The sequence below is a fragment of the Solea senegalensis genome, linkage group LG7 (genome assembly GCF_019176455.1).
Source record: "Solea senegalensis isolate Sse05_10M linkage group LG7, IFAPA_SoseM_1, whole genome shotgun sequence".
Lineage (NCBI taxonomy): Eukaryota > Metazoa > Chordata > Actinopteri > Pleuronectiformes > Soleidae > Solea > Solea senegalensis.
Genome location: NC_058027.1, coordinates 22,575,272 through 22,591,362, shown reverse-complemented (window position 1 = coordinate 22,591,362; position 16,091 = coordinate 22,575,272). Strand labels below are relative to the sequence as shown.

At 41.0% G+C, this 16,091-nt stretch overlaps 1 long non-coding RNA gene across 2 annotated transcripts in view; it reads right to left on the bottom strand.

Annotated features, from left to right (window-relative positions):
• The window catches only part of LOC122772668, a 217,753-nt gene that overhangs the window by 104,436 nt on the left and 97,226 nt on the right, over window positions 1–16,091 (bottom strand). For both annotated transcript variants that reach the window (XR_006360792.1, XR_006360793.1), the window contains one exon: window positions 11,022–11,151. This is a non-coding gene — a long non-coding RNA (uncharacterized LOC122772668). The remainder of the gene's footprint in view (window positions 1–11,021; window positions 11,152–16,091) is intronic.

The window sequence follows — 16,091 nt, the reverse complement described above, 5'->3', positions numbered from 1 at the left end:
TGGGAGTAGTGTAACACGCGCACAGTTATACACACCTTTGCAGCACTGTATGTGCAAAACCACACTTCCACAAATTATATTTCTCGTTTGAAGGTTCTCCTGTTTCAAGAAGCTTCTGTAACAGCATTCGTGTGACGCATCCATTTCTATCGGATCTGATGCACAAACGTTCAATGTTTCGTACCACAAACTGCCAAACACTGTGAAACCTGAGACTGGTGAAGCTACTGTAAATGTTGTGAATAATAATAATAATAAAAAAAAAAGTTGTGGATTGCTTTGAAAGACATGTTAAAGGCTGCACGTCCTGCACATAAGGCGTAAGTGTATTTAAAATGCTTGTTAATTAATAATTAATTAATTACCAACAAACAGCCCAATCTCATAAGCAGACAAGAGCACATGTTAGAGGAATTCTGGCAACTGATTCTATAAAAGGAGTTTTCTCTCCGATCTATTTGCAAACCCATGCGACTAAAAGACCCATGGCAGTGGACAAACAGATCTATTAAACATGTAATTCAACAAATGAAATTGCCGGCAGCTTGAAGGTTATGCTTTAAAAAATAAAAAGTCATTTCAGCAATCTTCTAATTTAAGCAACAGATTGATTTCTTCCCTCTTCCACTCTCATCCGTTCACTTTCCAAATGTGAACGACGCATTGCACGGTGCACAACTTGCCTTTTGTTTATTTGCTATGCTGCAATAGATGTGTGGTGCTCGAGGCTAATGCATTAAATTAAAATCACAACAGTTTAAGTGGCAGAGAGAAACAGTTGTTGTACATAAGCCTTGCTGGAGTGAAACTAATAAACAGGAGGGGATAGTTCTAAGGCATACAGCACAGTAAATCTGAAAATATCATCATGAAGGGTTTTGAAGTTGATGTTTCCAGCCTAAGAATTTGCCTTGCATTGCCTTTCCCTTTTGACAAACGTTAGTGTCAATTTGTGCCCACAGGGGGTAGAGTACAGGCAAAATTACAGCCGTGACCATTCCACTTGACTCGCTCATCTCCTGCTACAGGTGTGCTGTCTGAGCTGGTTGTCTGACGGAGTCAATGCTCTCTTTGTTCTCCAAACCATTATTTTGTTGCTTCTCCAGGAAAGGTACGCCTTGCACTGCCAGTAAAGCATTGTGTACACATGTCACACCCCCATCCGTCAACGCAGCTAACATCGCTGACTGAACAGCGGTTATCGGTTCAGTGAAAACTTCCCAGGAAGTCTTGATCTCAGATCAGCTGAACCAGAAAAGCACAAACCAAACAAGACAAATGCAATAAAAAAACACTCTGGAAACACCCTTCACCTGTTACGGTGAGGTTCAGTGTTTTGCTTCCGGACTCATGGAGAATAAATGCTATCCCGTCACTGACTTCACAATTTGGCTGTTGCACAGCAACACAACCACAAGGAATGTAGTAGTTTATTACAACTCTGTATTAAGTGACAGGCGACAGTGGGGTTCCCCAACATCACACAGGATATTATGTATGAATATGTGGCCCCACATCCTGCCTTCCGCTCACTGCTTTACCACATCACACTAAAGAAAATGCACACACACTTCAGGTACGCATACATATATTCCAACGCAAACAGCAAGCCGAGGAGTTTCCTGTGGGGTTTCAGTTTTGTTTTCTCTATCACCGTACTCCACTTTCTAGGCTTTTTTTGTTTGTTGTTTGCCTCTTAATATCTTTAACCTCCTTCTGACCTACAAAAAACGTCTCTAATCAGCGTTTAGCTAAAAAGATGACAGATTGTTGACCTACATTGTATGACAAAGAACATTCATTGATCTTTTTCAGAGAAACCGGGAGGAATATAAAAATTGAACTTTAAATCCAACACGAGTCAAGAAAAGGTCAGTTTTGCTGTTTTGCCTGGATCTGACTCAATGCCCACAGTGCAATAATGACAGAAGTAAAGCACACAGCAGTGATCAGTGGGATGAGCGCTCAGACCTTCCACACAACCCTCTTCACTCTAATTGACGAGTGTAATTTGATGGCACTCGTAACAGAGTTAGAAAGCAATTAGCGTCATGGCCCATCGGCACAAACAGTGCAAAGAGCCCACCTGTGGGTCACTTTTTAATTTGGTGGAGTGCTCAGTGCTTAGCGAAGGACTCTGCCTTTGATATACTCTGTAGATAGTAAATCCTGTTAGCGCTAACTCCACAAACTAACCCACCAACCAATATCCATCTAATCCACTGGTTAGGAGCTCACCAAGACACACAACAAATTATTAGGGTGTCATCTGGCCTAGGATTAAAATCCAGACTCCTTCGCATGAAAAAAGGGGAGAAAAAGTAGAGCTGAAAGAGAGGGGAGGGAATGGGAGGGAAGAGGAATGAGGCAATGATGGGGGAGGGTGTTTAATTAAAGCGACTGATCCATGCTGTTTGTTGAGGGACTAATTGTCTTTCCCCCTGAGGAGGCTGTTTCCTCAAGGAGCCTCTCCAAATTACACTCCAGACGGTAAATCCTCGTTGGTGGTGAAGACGACTGCACTAACTGGAAAGAATAATTCAAGAAAATAAGTTTATTTCAAAACAATAGCAACGCACAAGGAGGATTCTCCTGTTTCTTTTGTTCTTGTGTGATACGGCTGGTCCCTGATGTCTGTGTTTGTTCTAATTAGGCCAACACTGTTGATGGTGTCAGACACTGTAATGTGCCCCCTCTTGCCCTGGGGAGTGTGTTTAACATGTAGTCCCCAGGCAGGATACTTGACCCCGGATGACATTTGACCTCTCATTAAACCAGCTTTGCTTTCCTTCACTAGGCTATCACTTCTCTTCTGGCCCAAATCTCAAGACTTTGTTGCCCTTGAGCAAAAGACCACATGCTCCACATGACACACTTTACACAGTACATGTCTATCACTAAGTCCTGTGGGGGTTCAAAACATGGATGATCTAAAGATCACAATGCAAGATATCAACAATGTCCAACATACAGTACAAATACAGAAAGGTAAGTCGGTCAAGGCATATTCTCATATCTGTTTTCAGATTTGTTGAGTCTTGGGTCTTTGTGCAAATACCTGAATGGCTCCAAACTGACACTTCCAGTTCTCAGTTGGAACACCCGGGTCCAATATAGCAATAGTTTCTATTCGAATGGTCTCTACTTGACTCACAATGCAAACCTTTGGTGCTTCTTTAAGAGCCTGATCTGATTCCTCTGCATCAACTCATTGTCTTTGTGGCGTTGTTAGCGTGTGGCTACCAAGTACACACTTTCTGCAAGCTAAAAGATCTCAAGCAGGACGTGGAAGTCCATGGACAGCGGTATGTGTTTCAATCCACTGTCCTAAGATGTATCTTTCATTCATGCGTACATTTGTGTAATCAGACTCCAGATCACTGGGCCTTGGCAGGTAACAAAGAAAAACCTGAAACCTTAGGCATATGTTGTGTGTATTTGATTTGGATGTCTGCTCCAACCTGGTGTAAACAGATGTGGCACAAACCAGAACATGTGAATATGGTAATATTTCTCCAAAAGAACAGCTTAAGTGCTATTTTATGTAAATTTATTGTAATTGAAAGTGAATACGTTTGAGATTCTCAGTGATAGTTAACCAACGGCATTAAATCAGGGGCAACTGGACTTGTTTCTTCTGTCGACTCTCAAAAACGTATCGCCTCTCAGTATTTAGAGCTACTGTATTTAACTCACATTGTAACACAAGTGTTCCCTCACATGTAGATAAGATAAGAGTACTCATATGTACAATAGAGCGATATTTATGTGCAGTACCATAACAGCTGTCATGGTAGTAAAAAGTAGTCCAATGTATCCACAGGGCAATGACGGTGTATGGATGAATAAAATGCAGAATGTCCATAGGTCACTGTGGAGTCACTGTGGCTCTCTAACATTGTCTATAAGGCAGCGAAGAGAAATACTATTTTTGTGTCTGCAACTGTGCCCTTGATTAAGTCTGATTGACACTTAGCCTCAGTCATGGTTAACTGAGCACATCACCCACAGGCTAAATAATTAAGAGGAATTATGGGAAATTGAAGGAACATTGAGAAGGAAAAGATTCCTTGGGCCGTGGAAACTCACGTCCACAGGCGCAAAGAGGGTTTTCCTTGGAGTCTGCCGGGTGGGGCAGACATTCACACAAACAAGTGTACATACAAATGAAGAAGAGTGTGATGAAACAGTGTAACCAATCTCGCACGATGAAATAATCAATATTGCAGTATCACTGAACTTTGGTTCTTTGCTTTATTCACTCATCAGCACGCATGGCTGTGATTGGACTTGTTTTGTTCTTACATGAATAAATTCTTGCTCAACTCGCTGGAATAAAGTTTCAGTAATATTACACTGACGGATGAAGATCAATTTAGTGATCAATCATGTTTTGCAGGTTATCAAGTTAAGACTTCTTAAGGGTTCTGAATATGTCCAACAGGCTCACAAATGTAAATGTAAATGGTCTAGTGTTTTTCTACTTTTGAGGCAGGTCATGCCATGGGACTTCATTTAGGTAGATTTGTTTTGCAGTACAAAGAAGGAAGGCATCCATATTACACACGTGGACATAGATAAGTACACACAAGGAATAAAATAGAATTAAAAAAGAGTCATCCATCCAATAAATAAGATAAGGTAAAAAAAAAAAAGAAGAGCGATCGCAACAGGAACAATGCTGTTTTTATAGCACTTAGTCTTAGAGCTCGGGACTTTAAATCTCAGACCGAAGATGGAAGGTGCTGAAATTCAGTGACAATAGGATGGAACAGAGCTGGTTATCAGCTGGTATACAGCCATTTACCCATTCACACCCATTCACTCACTTTTCTACAGCCCATCTTTTCTATGACACATCTATCGTACCATTCACACGTTCCCAGCACAGTTGTCTGGAGCAACTTTTAACGGTTCAGTGTCTTGCTATACTACACTAACAGTGCTGGGGATCGAACACACCACCATCCGGGTTGGTAGACGACCAGCCCCACTACTGATCCACGACCACCCCCTACGTCATAAGGTCATTTGCATAGTCTAAGCACAGCGTCTGATTGGCGGTTCAGCAAACTGTCACCAGGCAGTTTAAACCACTCCGATTTCACAAAAACTCCACCTACATATAGACAGAGCCAAAACCTCTGGCCCCCGCTTAACCAAACAAAAGAGGAAAGACAGAAATGAGTGGAGAGATTCCACTGAGCCGGACAATGACACAGTGTTGATTGGACATGTGTGAATGTGAGTGCGCTGGAAGCGAGGAAGGAGGGTAACAGAGAGGGGACATGTCTGTCTTAGTTCTCTGTGTTGATGTTACTGCAGTCTAAGTCACGATCGAGTTTTCTGGCCTGAGCTCAAGTACAAAACTCATGTATCTGTACTTAATAAAGACTTTTTTTATTTATATCTCTAGCAACTTTTACTTTTACTCTACAACACTTCCTCTGTCTATCTTTGTTACTCGTTATTATCACATACAATCAGAAGAAGAAGAAGAGTTGGTAATGCTCCGTATTTATATGGCACTTTTCTAATCTTGATGACATACACTACAGTGTTGCCATTCACACGTCTTTCATACGCATTCACACACTGCAACATGGGGTTAAGTGTCCTGCTCAAGGGTACATATAGACTAGCAGGGCCAGGAATTTATCCCACAGCCTTCCAGTTGGCTGACAAGTACATTTTATATCAGAAAATTATTTTTGATACTTGAGTACACTTTAAGACTTAAGTAATATTATAAAAAGAATAATTGTAAACCTGACTTGAAGAAAGAGCTCCTGTTGGCTGTTCTACTGCTAAACAGCTGTATTTACAATATATAATGGTCAATATTACAGCAATGGCAAGAGCTGCCTATTATGCTGCAAAGCAACCAAAAAAAAAGGAAAACACGGAACAGAAAACCTTGATCCCAAAACAAAATTTATTTAACAGTCAACTAAATTTCTCACAATCATGCCTGCCCCACTTTTAATCAATCATGTAGAGATACAGTGGTCTCTAATGGATCCATTTTCCTGTCGTTCTCTAACTCAGGTTTATCTGGTGTCTATATGCGGACGTGAGTGAGTCTACCTGGAATCATTTCAATGTTTCCAGCCTGGACTAATTCCTTTAACAGCCAGCTGCAGCCTGAATGGGGCACAACAGGAAACACATAGCTGTCATCAAAACATACTCTACTGGTCAGGGGTCTCTCAGTGATATATATATAAAAAAAAGAAGTAGTTGTATTTATGCAGGGATTATGTTGTCATGATCCCAAAGAAGGGTGATATTTCAATGTCACAGAACAAGTTTATTTAGAGTTTTCCAGATACATATATATCTTTTTTTTGTGTAAAGTGAAGACAGGTAGAAAACCCAGTGGCAACATGTTCTGAATTGTAAGAAAGTCAAGCAGAGCTGCATCTTTACTTGAGCGAGTGGGAGCAGCCGCAGACACAGATGGTGAACAAATGTTCTTTTGAGGGAGCGTTGCACAAGACTTGGTTCTTGCACGGCCCAGCAGTGAGCTGGCTTTGCTGCAGATGGTTTTGCGAAGCAGCCACCAACATACATGTTGTCTGTGATGCAACTCAACTTAAAGGGTTTGCATTTTTTTAGATATTATTATGATTTGTACTGATCAGAGCAGATTAAACATAGCCCAGTTAATAGACAACGAAAGAGTCTCATCATCCAACTCCTCTGATTGTCATTATCATCATTACATTATACGTATGTTCATTTGAAACAAATATACCCGCTGTAATTTTAGCCGCTTGAAAAAAAAAAAAGAGCCGCTAATGCCACTTCATCTTAACCACATGCACTGTTTTCAGAGGGAGGGTGTGAAAACATTTCAGTCGAGCTACAGCTATTTCAATAACATCTGGGATATTTCATGTTACACTGAATTACAAACCAGATTTTGCTGTGCAGGCCATTAACACATAATTATGTGGTGTGAATAACAGCCGTGTGCATGACATACAAGCATTTGAACACCCGTGATGATTGTTTTTAGCTCTACGTCTTCAAGAAAATTCACAAAATTATGTCTGGGAGTTGCTGGAAAAGCGAGACAGTGTCTAAGCACATATGAATGGCAAACACTTAAGTTACAATGATTTCTGCCTTATCTGTTACCATACAATAATAATAAATACCTTTCACTATCCAAGTGACTTGCGACCCAAATCTGACCTGTTGTCATGGCAATAACATTAATGTGAGAACATGTAATGACTTGAGAATTTTCCTAATGAATGAGTTAAGATTAATACTGGCCAATAGCAGAGGGAGGGAGGGAGGGAGCGGGGACAGAAGAATGAAGTGGGTCCAAAGAGGGTTGCCCTTGTGTGTGAACAGTGATGCCCATTGTGTTTGTAAGTAGGTGTTTTGGTCTGGATTGGTGGGCCCGGTGCTGTAATTGCTGTTTGGAATGTCAGCCTGGTTAGAGGATGTGTTCTGACTACTGGGTGTCATTGTCCATGTGCGCTCCAACACCAGAACTCTGGAGTCACAAACCACAATTTAGATTAGATGAGCTTTTATTAGTCAATTTAAGTGCATTTCAGTGTCTGGTCTGAATGTACAACAGCCATGTGATGTCTATATTGAACATTAGCCCAATTCTTAGAGCACAATGCCTAGTATACTTGTGTCTAAATGTTCACCAGTGTGTGTGTGTGTGTGTGTGTGTGTTGAGAAGTTATATATCTAGCATACTACCAGTGTAGCATTAACTGATAATGGAGCCGTTCTTTATTTTAACTACAACAGAGAGACTGCCTTTAATAAGAAAGAAAAGTATCAAATAATGCTGATATTAGTCTTTTAATCTCCACAGAACATTCATTGGGGGTTGGCTTCAAAACTGTGTTGTTGTGTTTAATGTTTTATGCTCACTGTATATGCAAACCTCTGCTTAGTGTCTTCATGTGCCTGACCCAGCTTGCCATGTTTCCCTGATGTTTCATAACCAATGGTAATGTTATACAGTATGCTTGGGTAGGACGGCCGGCTCAGGTGTTAGTCCTCTTAAATGATACGTGCAAAAAATGTTATACAAGGTTAGAGGTGCATTTCATTTGAAGTTTCATTTGATTTATTTTGCATTTTCTGTGTTTGGAAAGCACGCACATGTTGAGACATTAGATGACTTTAAGTGGAGTGAACACAGCAAAGCATGCTATGTTTAGGAAAGCTCTTGAAGTATACTGCATTACATATGATGCTTTTTAACTTTAGCATTTATTTCATGTATTTATTTTTTTGAAATGTAAAAAATAAGTTTTGCAATTATACTAATAACTAATATAACTAATAATAATAACTAACTATGTGAAAAGTATTAATCCTACATTTAATAAGCCAGATTATACCATCTTGATTTTATCATGTGATGACGTCACTATGTACATACCATAATACAAAGTTTATCAAGATGATCTGACATAATTACCATATTGACCTGTAGCGCTCACCACACATTCCCTTATTATGTTATAATGCAATTCCAGAAATATGAACGTTATCAGGGTAGTTGCAACGATCCGACTCGTTCTCTCTTTCTGGTTGTCTCTCCCCCTCAGTCCCACTCTCCCCAGTCTCCCCTATGTCCCTGTGTCTGTCAGACAAGCCTGGAGACTCATTGTTCTGCAGGAAATGCTCTCAACATACAGACCGCGGGCTTGTATACTCTGGGTTTAACCTTATAATAGCGTCACTAGCATTTAACCAACCAGCTTCCGTTTGCTTCTTTATGTCGAAGCCTCGTTAGAAACACAACACGGACAAACGGAGACCCGCAGAGTGCTCTCTCAGGCAAGTTCAACAGAGGCAGAAAGGAAGGAAGGAGTCAATGAGAACATAAAGTACTCCATCGTTATTTTTGTTTTGACAGTTTACTCTGACCTCCAAAGAAGCTAATAGGTAGATTTGTTCAGCCTCCTCTGCCTTGAGGCCTTTGGGCTTACTGACACTGAAGGGGCCATGAGTAGGTCATATTCTGCCTCCACCACTCGTAGAGAGCGACACATATTTACCTGCATACACGTGTTTCCTGTCAAAGGCGCACACACACAAATATACACTTAGAGAGGAGCAGGCGATTGAGATTCCCTCTAATAGATGGTACAGGTGTGAGGATGTGGGAATTTCCAAAGGCCATGAAATATGCTCCCTACAATGGCAGGGCCATTGTAAACCAAACCCAAACCGAGGCTGGTGTACAAACTGTTTCTTGTTAACATGGAATTGAAAACCAACCGAGTTTTCTTCTGCTGCTATTTAAGTGGATTAACAAAATGTTCGGTTTTTCTGAATCAGTTATCTATAGTGACATGTACAAACCGTGCTTCCACCAAGTGACACGGCTTGGTACGATACATATTTTATGACCGGCCCCAACCATTCCCATTGCCTGACCCAAGGCTTTACCATTCCAAACTCTTCCGTATTGTACCAAAACCGGATTATACCATGATGGAAACAAGCCACAAGTGAAATGCAGTGGCTTGTTGTTGTGCTCATGCTCGCAGAGGCTCGGGACATTGAACATATCTCTTTTCAATATTAATAAAGTCGCTAGAATATAGCAGGTTACTTCCAACTTTTTTTTTTTTCTTAAATCATTAGCGTTGCACTTTGGGAATTCCTATTGTTCATGCACACCAGCAAATGTGTGTAGAGACTCATTGAATAAACCTTTAAAAATAAACTAAAGCCATTGGGGACTCAATAACCTGCACTGCCACTAAGCCGTTTTTTTTGCCATTTTGAGGATAATTTAGCGAGGATGGATTCGTTTGTCCAGCAGCTGCTTCTCTGATCTTTTTATCCATGCTGTAGGCTGAGAATAGACCTGACTATCGGCTTCCGCGCTCAGCCTCATCAGTATCTCCCCCGTCCTCCTCATTTCATTAGGAATCACTCAGCACTTCAGAGAAACATTCAATTACGCTCCAATGGTAATTAAATGTTCCTCAAATGAGTTGGTTTAAATCATCTTCATTTGGGCTTCGGTTGGGTTTTTAATGCCGTGTGCTGAACACAGGGCTCACATAAACATTAAGCACCTCACCCGCTGGGAGTGTTTGAAGGGCCATGCTCACAATCACAGTCAGATGACATTTTAACCAGCTTAGCTGAGAAGATATCATTATTAGAAACAGATCCAGACTGCATGATTCAACACACACACACACAAAGCCCCTTATAATACTGTTACTGCTTTGGATCGCACAGTGAAGCAAGTGATGCAAACTTTTGGGCCAATGACATGATTTGTTAAGGTAATTCAGTCGCCTTGAAATTTAAATGTGGTAATTAGTCTCTTTTTTTCTCCATAAGAGCAAATGTGACATTATACCTGTGAATACTTAGCTCACCGCGTTCAATTATGACATGGATAATGGGAATGATCCGAGAGGGGCCAAAATTCATCCACTCACGTTTCAAGGGTTTTGTCATCGAGCATTAGAGCGTATGACAATAAATGTCAACACAAATCCTACAATTAGAAATGGTTGCAAATCATGACGTGAGTTTTAAAACGGCAGGATATTATGGGAAATTTAAATAAGATTAGTCCAAACCCATGGTTGAAATTTTGAGGTTTCTCATTCAATAACTTTGTTTTTTTTACAACTCAGACTTTGCCGTGCTTCAGGTTTAGTTTAATAAAAAACAAACTTGAATAAAATACAGCCACAGTAAATAAATGAATAACATTTTTGGTCGCCTCCATGGCACATTAAAAGGTCCACCTTCTACTTCAATGGCCCAACACCGTACAGTCCAACATAATAAATGTAATAATTACGTGTTGGTGAAATAACTGTAAATCATTTAATGACCCTACAAGGCGAGAGTTATTTTTAAAAGGGGATTCATCAATATTCTCCAGGGGTACACGAAGAAAGGTCAGAAAATCCCTCATTAGTCTACGAGCATGCGCACGCGTGTCCTTCTGTTTGTGGGAGGGTTTGTGTCATTGTGTCTATTTGTGTGTTTACACTTACTCATTATGTGGGGACGATGACGAGCATCTTGACTGCAGACGTCCATGTTCAGAGGATTATGAGACACCAGAGCAGCTTGGTCGTCCATGCACAAATATCCATTCATCTTCAGTCACTGAGCTGCATCTGTCTGATAAAAAGACATTTTATTAGGTTTTAGTCTAAATCTATGGGGCAGTGGTGGATCAGTGGCACAACAAGGCCTCTTCCAACGAAGGTCAGGGGGTTCACACACCACTGATGTGTCCCTGGGCAAGACACTTCACCCTAAATGTATAAAAACGAATCAAATGCAGATGAGAAAAATCTGCTCTTGTGACCCATATGAGGGCAGCTGAAAGACAAATAGACTTTTCTATATTCTTTCACATAAGTGGAAGGGAACAACACTCATCAAAATGTGGCTTTGGCGTAACAGACAGCCTCTGCTCCTGCGTGTCTTTCCTCACTAAGTCAATAGTCAATATTGGCAGATTTGACAAACACTGTGTCGAACACAATGGGCTGATGTCTCATTACAATCAGTGTAATAACTACGCAACGGCTGATGAGTGCATGAGAAAACGCCATAGAAGTTAAAGAGCAACAAAACAAATCATTAAACGACATGTGATTTGAGGTGTTTATTTACATGGAGATAGAAGCCACGTGGCAACCAGTAATGACGTCACTCGAGACTGGCACCATGTCGAGATTTTGCAACCGGAAATTCAAAGATGCCACGTGCAACTAGGCACCTACTGGACAATATCAGCTGTCAATCACACTGGTGTATACGCTATATATGTGCCGTGTTTTATTATCTACATTATCTACAGAAAGTCACAACGTCTAAAATTGAGAACATGTTTACAGACATTATAAATAAAGAAATAGACTCATATTCCCATAGACTTCCCTTCAAACTAGTCTCTTTTTGAAACCAGAGGAGTCACCCCCTGGTGGCGATTCAGTAAATTTCCTGGTTGACCTCATCCGGCCCACTGGAAAACTTTTTATATAATATGGTCAATGATTCAAGCATGATGTAACAGCTGTGTGCTATATTCCACCACTAATACTATTATTTTCTCAGAAATAGAGGGCTGGAGTGCTATGAGACATCTCAGCACGGAGGCTAATAAGTATGTTTTCGCTTCTCTAATTAGTTTGCAAACTCTGTGATTGTGAAAATTATAACTTTATTGTCAGTGTCAGCTCCGGGCTACAGTAGCTCAAGGGCATACGAGAGGCTGAGGGTGGGGGCTAGAGACATGCCAGAGACTTGAGAAGAAGGTGACAACTCCTGCAGATAGTGCTGTAAGTCATACCAGCTCTGTGTAAATAACTAAAAGGAGGTGGATGCATTGTTATGAATGTATTCACCGTCTATTGCTGGCCAGTATCCTTGCTAAATTTAACGTGGTAAACTTGGTCCCCGGTGTAGAATTAGATATTATCTACTCACTAAAAGTGTCAATGAAATAAGATATGTTTAAAATGTTTCCTATTACAAAACATGGCTCTTTCAGAATTGCCTGCATTCTTTAAATGAAGTATACCTCAGTTTAGTTATGTAGGAAAGGTATCATTGGAGTGGACGTACTGCATTTATCAAGTCACACCATGCACATAAAATTAAAGAGGAATATCTAAGTTGTGTTGAAGCCCAAACCCTGCAAAGCTATCTAACAATTAATACATCAATAAAATGCTATACACATTAACTATGCACGTGACAGTAAACCAATACATTCTGCTCATGTGAATGTAATTATGGCTAATATGCAGGCTGCTCTGCCAACCCCCTTTGCAATATTGACCAGACTTCTTCGATTACTCCGCATGTGGTGAATAGAGTGGCCAACATTCATGGGCCACGCAGTATTAATTAGCGACCACGTTATTTCACTTGACAAATATTCAAGTTGGAAGTGGACGGCGAATGAATGGGAGAGATTCAACCTCAAAACTCTGTGTCACCGTGAGCCCATGTGACTCTGAGAGGGGCTGCTGTTCACAGCACTGCAACACATTCACTGGTTTACTGCTGGTCCCTTGCCATGCGTCAACCCACAGCACTTATAGTGGCTCACGCAGGGTCATGTGCCAGAGTTCTCCCATCACACAAAGCCCACTCGCTGTAGGCTCCCAAATACTTTCCGCCAGTGTCAGAGAGGGCGTCCAGAATCCACCTAAGACTAGAGATCTGCTCTCCTCCTGACCTTGTTTTGTCTGCTCTGTCCTCTATCGCACCCTTCTCAGCCTCACCCTCCTTCTGACTAATGGATTAAGGTAATTATGACATGGCTGTGCCCGCATTCTGCTGGTGGGGTGAAAATTGATATTCCAGCTTTATTGTTCTCACTAAACTGTTGATGAAATTGCACTGCCCTAGAGCAATTCCAGCTAGTAGATGTAAAGCACGGGTAGTTTTGTTGTCTCCTCCGTTTCAGGTTTTTAAAAAGAAAAAGTGTTCAAAGAAAATAAAAAAAGCTTTGTGACTTTTTAGCTGCATGTGTATTTGCAGGCACTATCCGCTTTCAGGTATTCACTAATTCTGACATTCTGACACGGACACAATAACAGGCTCAGGTTAGGGGCGACTTACAAACGTGTTGGAATGCAAAGAGGCCGATTAGATGGCCTTATCAAGCCCTGTCTGGAACTGAGCAACCGCAAACACACACAGTCTAATAGACATAAAAGTGACTCACTGACCTCTGCTCTTTCCACTGAGCCGCCTCCACTGCTCCCCAGAAAGAGTTCAGACAGATATGAATGCTAATACTCTAAAGGAAAATCCATCCCCTGATGACTTGCACATCTTAAAAACTTTAAATAAGTTAAGTGCCACTATAGACAAGACGTCAGTATAACGGATGTTGCATGTGGAGTCTTTGCCATACCATAATGGTATGTGCAGTGGATATTTCCTTCAGCGAAGACGGCAGAGTCCGGGACTTATGGAAACTCTTCATATGTGGTGCAGAAAATCAATCAACACTTTTCTGATTTTCCACATAGCAGCGCAACCCTGAGCTCTCACAGACTTATCACAGAGCGTGCAATGTTTAGGTACCTGATTGCTTTGAAAGGGCCTTGAGTGTATTATGTCAATAAAGAGACAAGAGGCTGCCAAAAAAAAGGGGGGGGGAGTTGAGTCGGGGATCAACATTTTCGCCTGCTCGCACCATTTCAAAACAAAACCAGAAGTCTTCTTATTGTGTCAATGCAGAGTTAAAATTGGCTCAGAATAGGAATCACAGCTTTTCAATTTGCTGCCTTTCAGCTGATGAGAAGACATTTGCTGACACAGACATCACTGATTTTGTGGTACACTGAACAAACACATGAAATATCAATGTTTCGTGTGTAGTATTAAAGGTTATTTCATAAAGGTGTGATCATTCAAACAGACTTTAAACCAGTTAAGCTACATTTTCTAACGATTTCGTCATATAATGAAAGTAAAGCGACCACAACATTGGTATCAGTATTGACCCAGAATTTCACAATTGGTGCATCACGACAAAAGAAATGTACATAATGTGCTCTGTAATCTCCAAGGGGTTAACGGCCTATTTTAGAGAGGTTTAATAACAATAAGAATGTGCATCACAGTGCAAAAAGTTTGCATTAACTGTGCTAAACATCCGTGACAGAAGACACCTGAGCGTTGTCCACCACACACGCTCCTGTTTTAAACTGACCACAATGTCATGAGAAACTGGATCGGTTCACATCATCTGCGTTGCTCCTCGTCACACGGACTCCATCCTTCCTCTTCTGATAGATTCCCCTCATCTCTCTCCACATAGATCCCTCCCCCCCCCACCCACCCCAGCTCTACATCATCAATAACTTCAGTGGAACAAAAGCAGCAAAATTAGGTCCGCCACTTTCTTCTGTCATGACTAATGAGCTCTAGCTTCGTTTGTGTATTAGTCTCGCTCTGCTGTGGCCGTACCCCAGGGAACGGGCCACTGCTGTGCCTTCCAGTGAACAGGTAAGCCCAAACAGATGATACGCCGACAGAATGGAAATAGTAACAATAGGATTTTTATCTGACTTTGTTTCAACCACATGGAAGGTGTTGTGCTATCTTCGCGAGCAAGTGAATCTATTTATGCCGTTAGTACATAAAAAAAAACGCTGCCATGGATAATTATCGTTAACTTCTATTAGTGTTTTTCATGAGCAGAATGCTGGCCCCGATTTGTAAATAAAATACCCAAAAAATTGTTATTACATGCAGTATATGACAATTATTTCACTGCTACTGACATAGTATTAATGACGATGATATTTTTAAGCATATAAGATGGCCGGTATGATTCATACAAGGTTTCATCTCATTGTCATTACATTGTAAAGACATGCTTTAATTGTCTGCCCTGAAGGCAACTCAAAAAACATACTTTCTGTTTATCCTATTCATTTATTCTAAGCCAAATATTCTCCAACGTACTAAAAACAAACTATGCCGTTTTCAGGTTTGAGCAAAACCGTGTGTGAGAATATTCCACCTCGATTTCAAACAGACAAAACTATCAAGGCACAAACTGAGCTACAGCGATATGGACGACCGCAGCGAAGTGTCGAACTCCTAGTGGCTATGAAAACATACGGGCCGACTGTCTGGATCGCTCTCCGTCGCTCCTGGCAGCAGGAACGTGACTTCTTTGGCCTATCGTTAAATAGTGAGCATCCAGGATACACATTATTTGTTACACACACACAGATGAGATCATGCACTTGGAGAGAGGGGGGTGGGTGGAAATTATAGGTTTTTGTCACAGGAAAAATGTGTTATTGGTCAGCAACTTGTCAAAAATCAGCCACAGAAAATCATCACGCGGATCACTCTGACTGGCCAGTGAGTCCCGGCCTTATAGCTTACATCACCTTTTCTCCCCCCGTCTAAATTGTGTTATTATTGAATGAGTAAACTGTCACATGTCATCAGTTGATTACACTCTGCTGCACAGTGAGGGAGTCAAAATTTCAGGGGGTAAAACTCCCAGACTAATGTCATCCTCGTGGAAGAATTCATAATGCATGAAAATAATTTAGCAGGTTTGCTGAAAC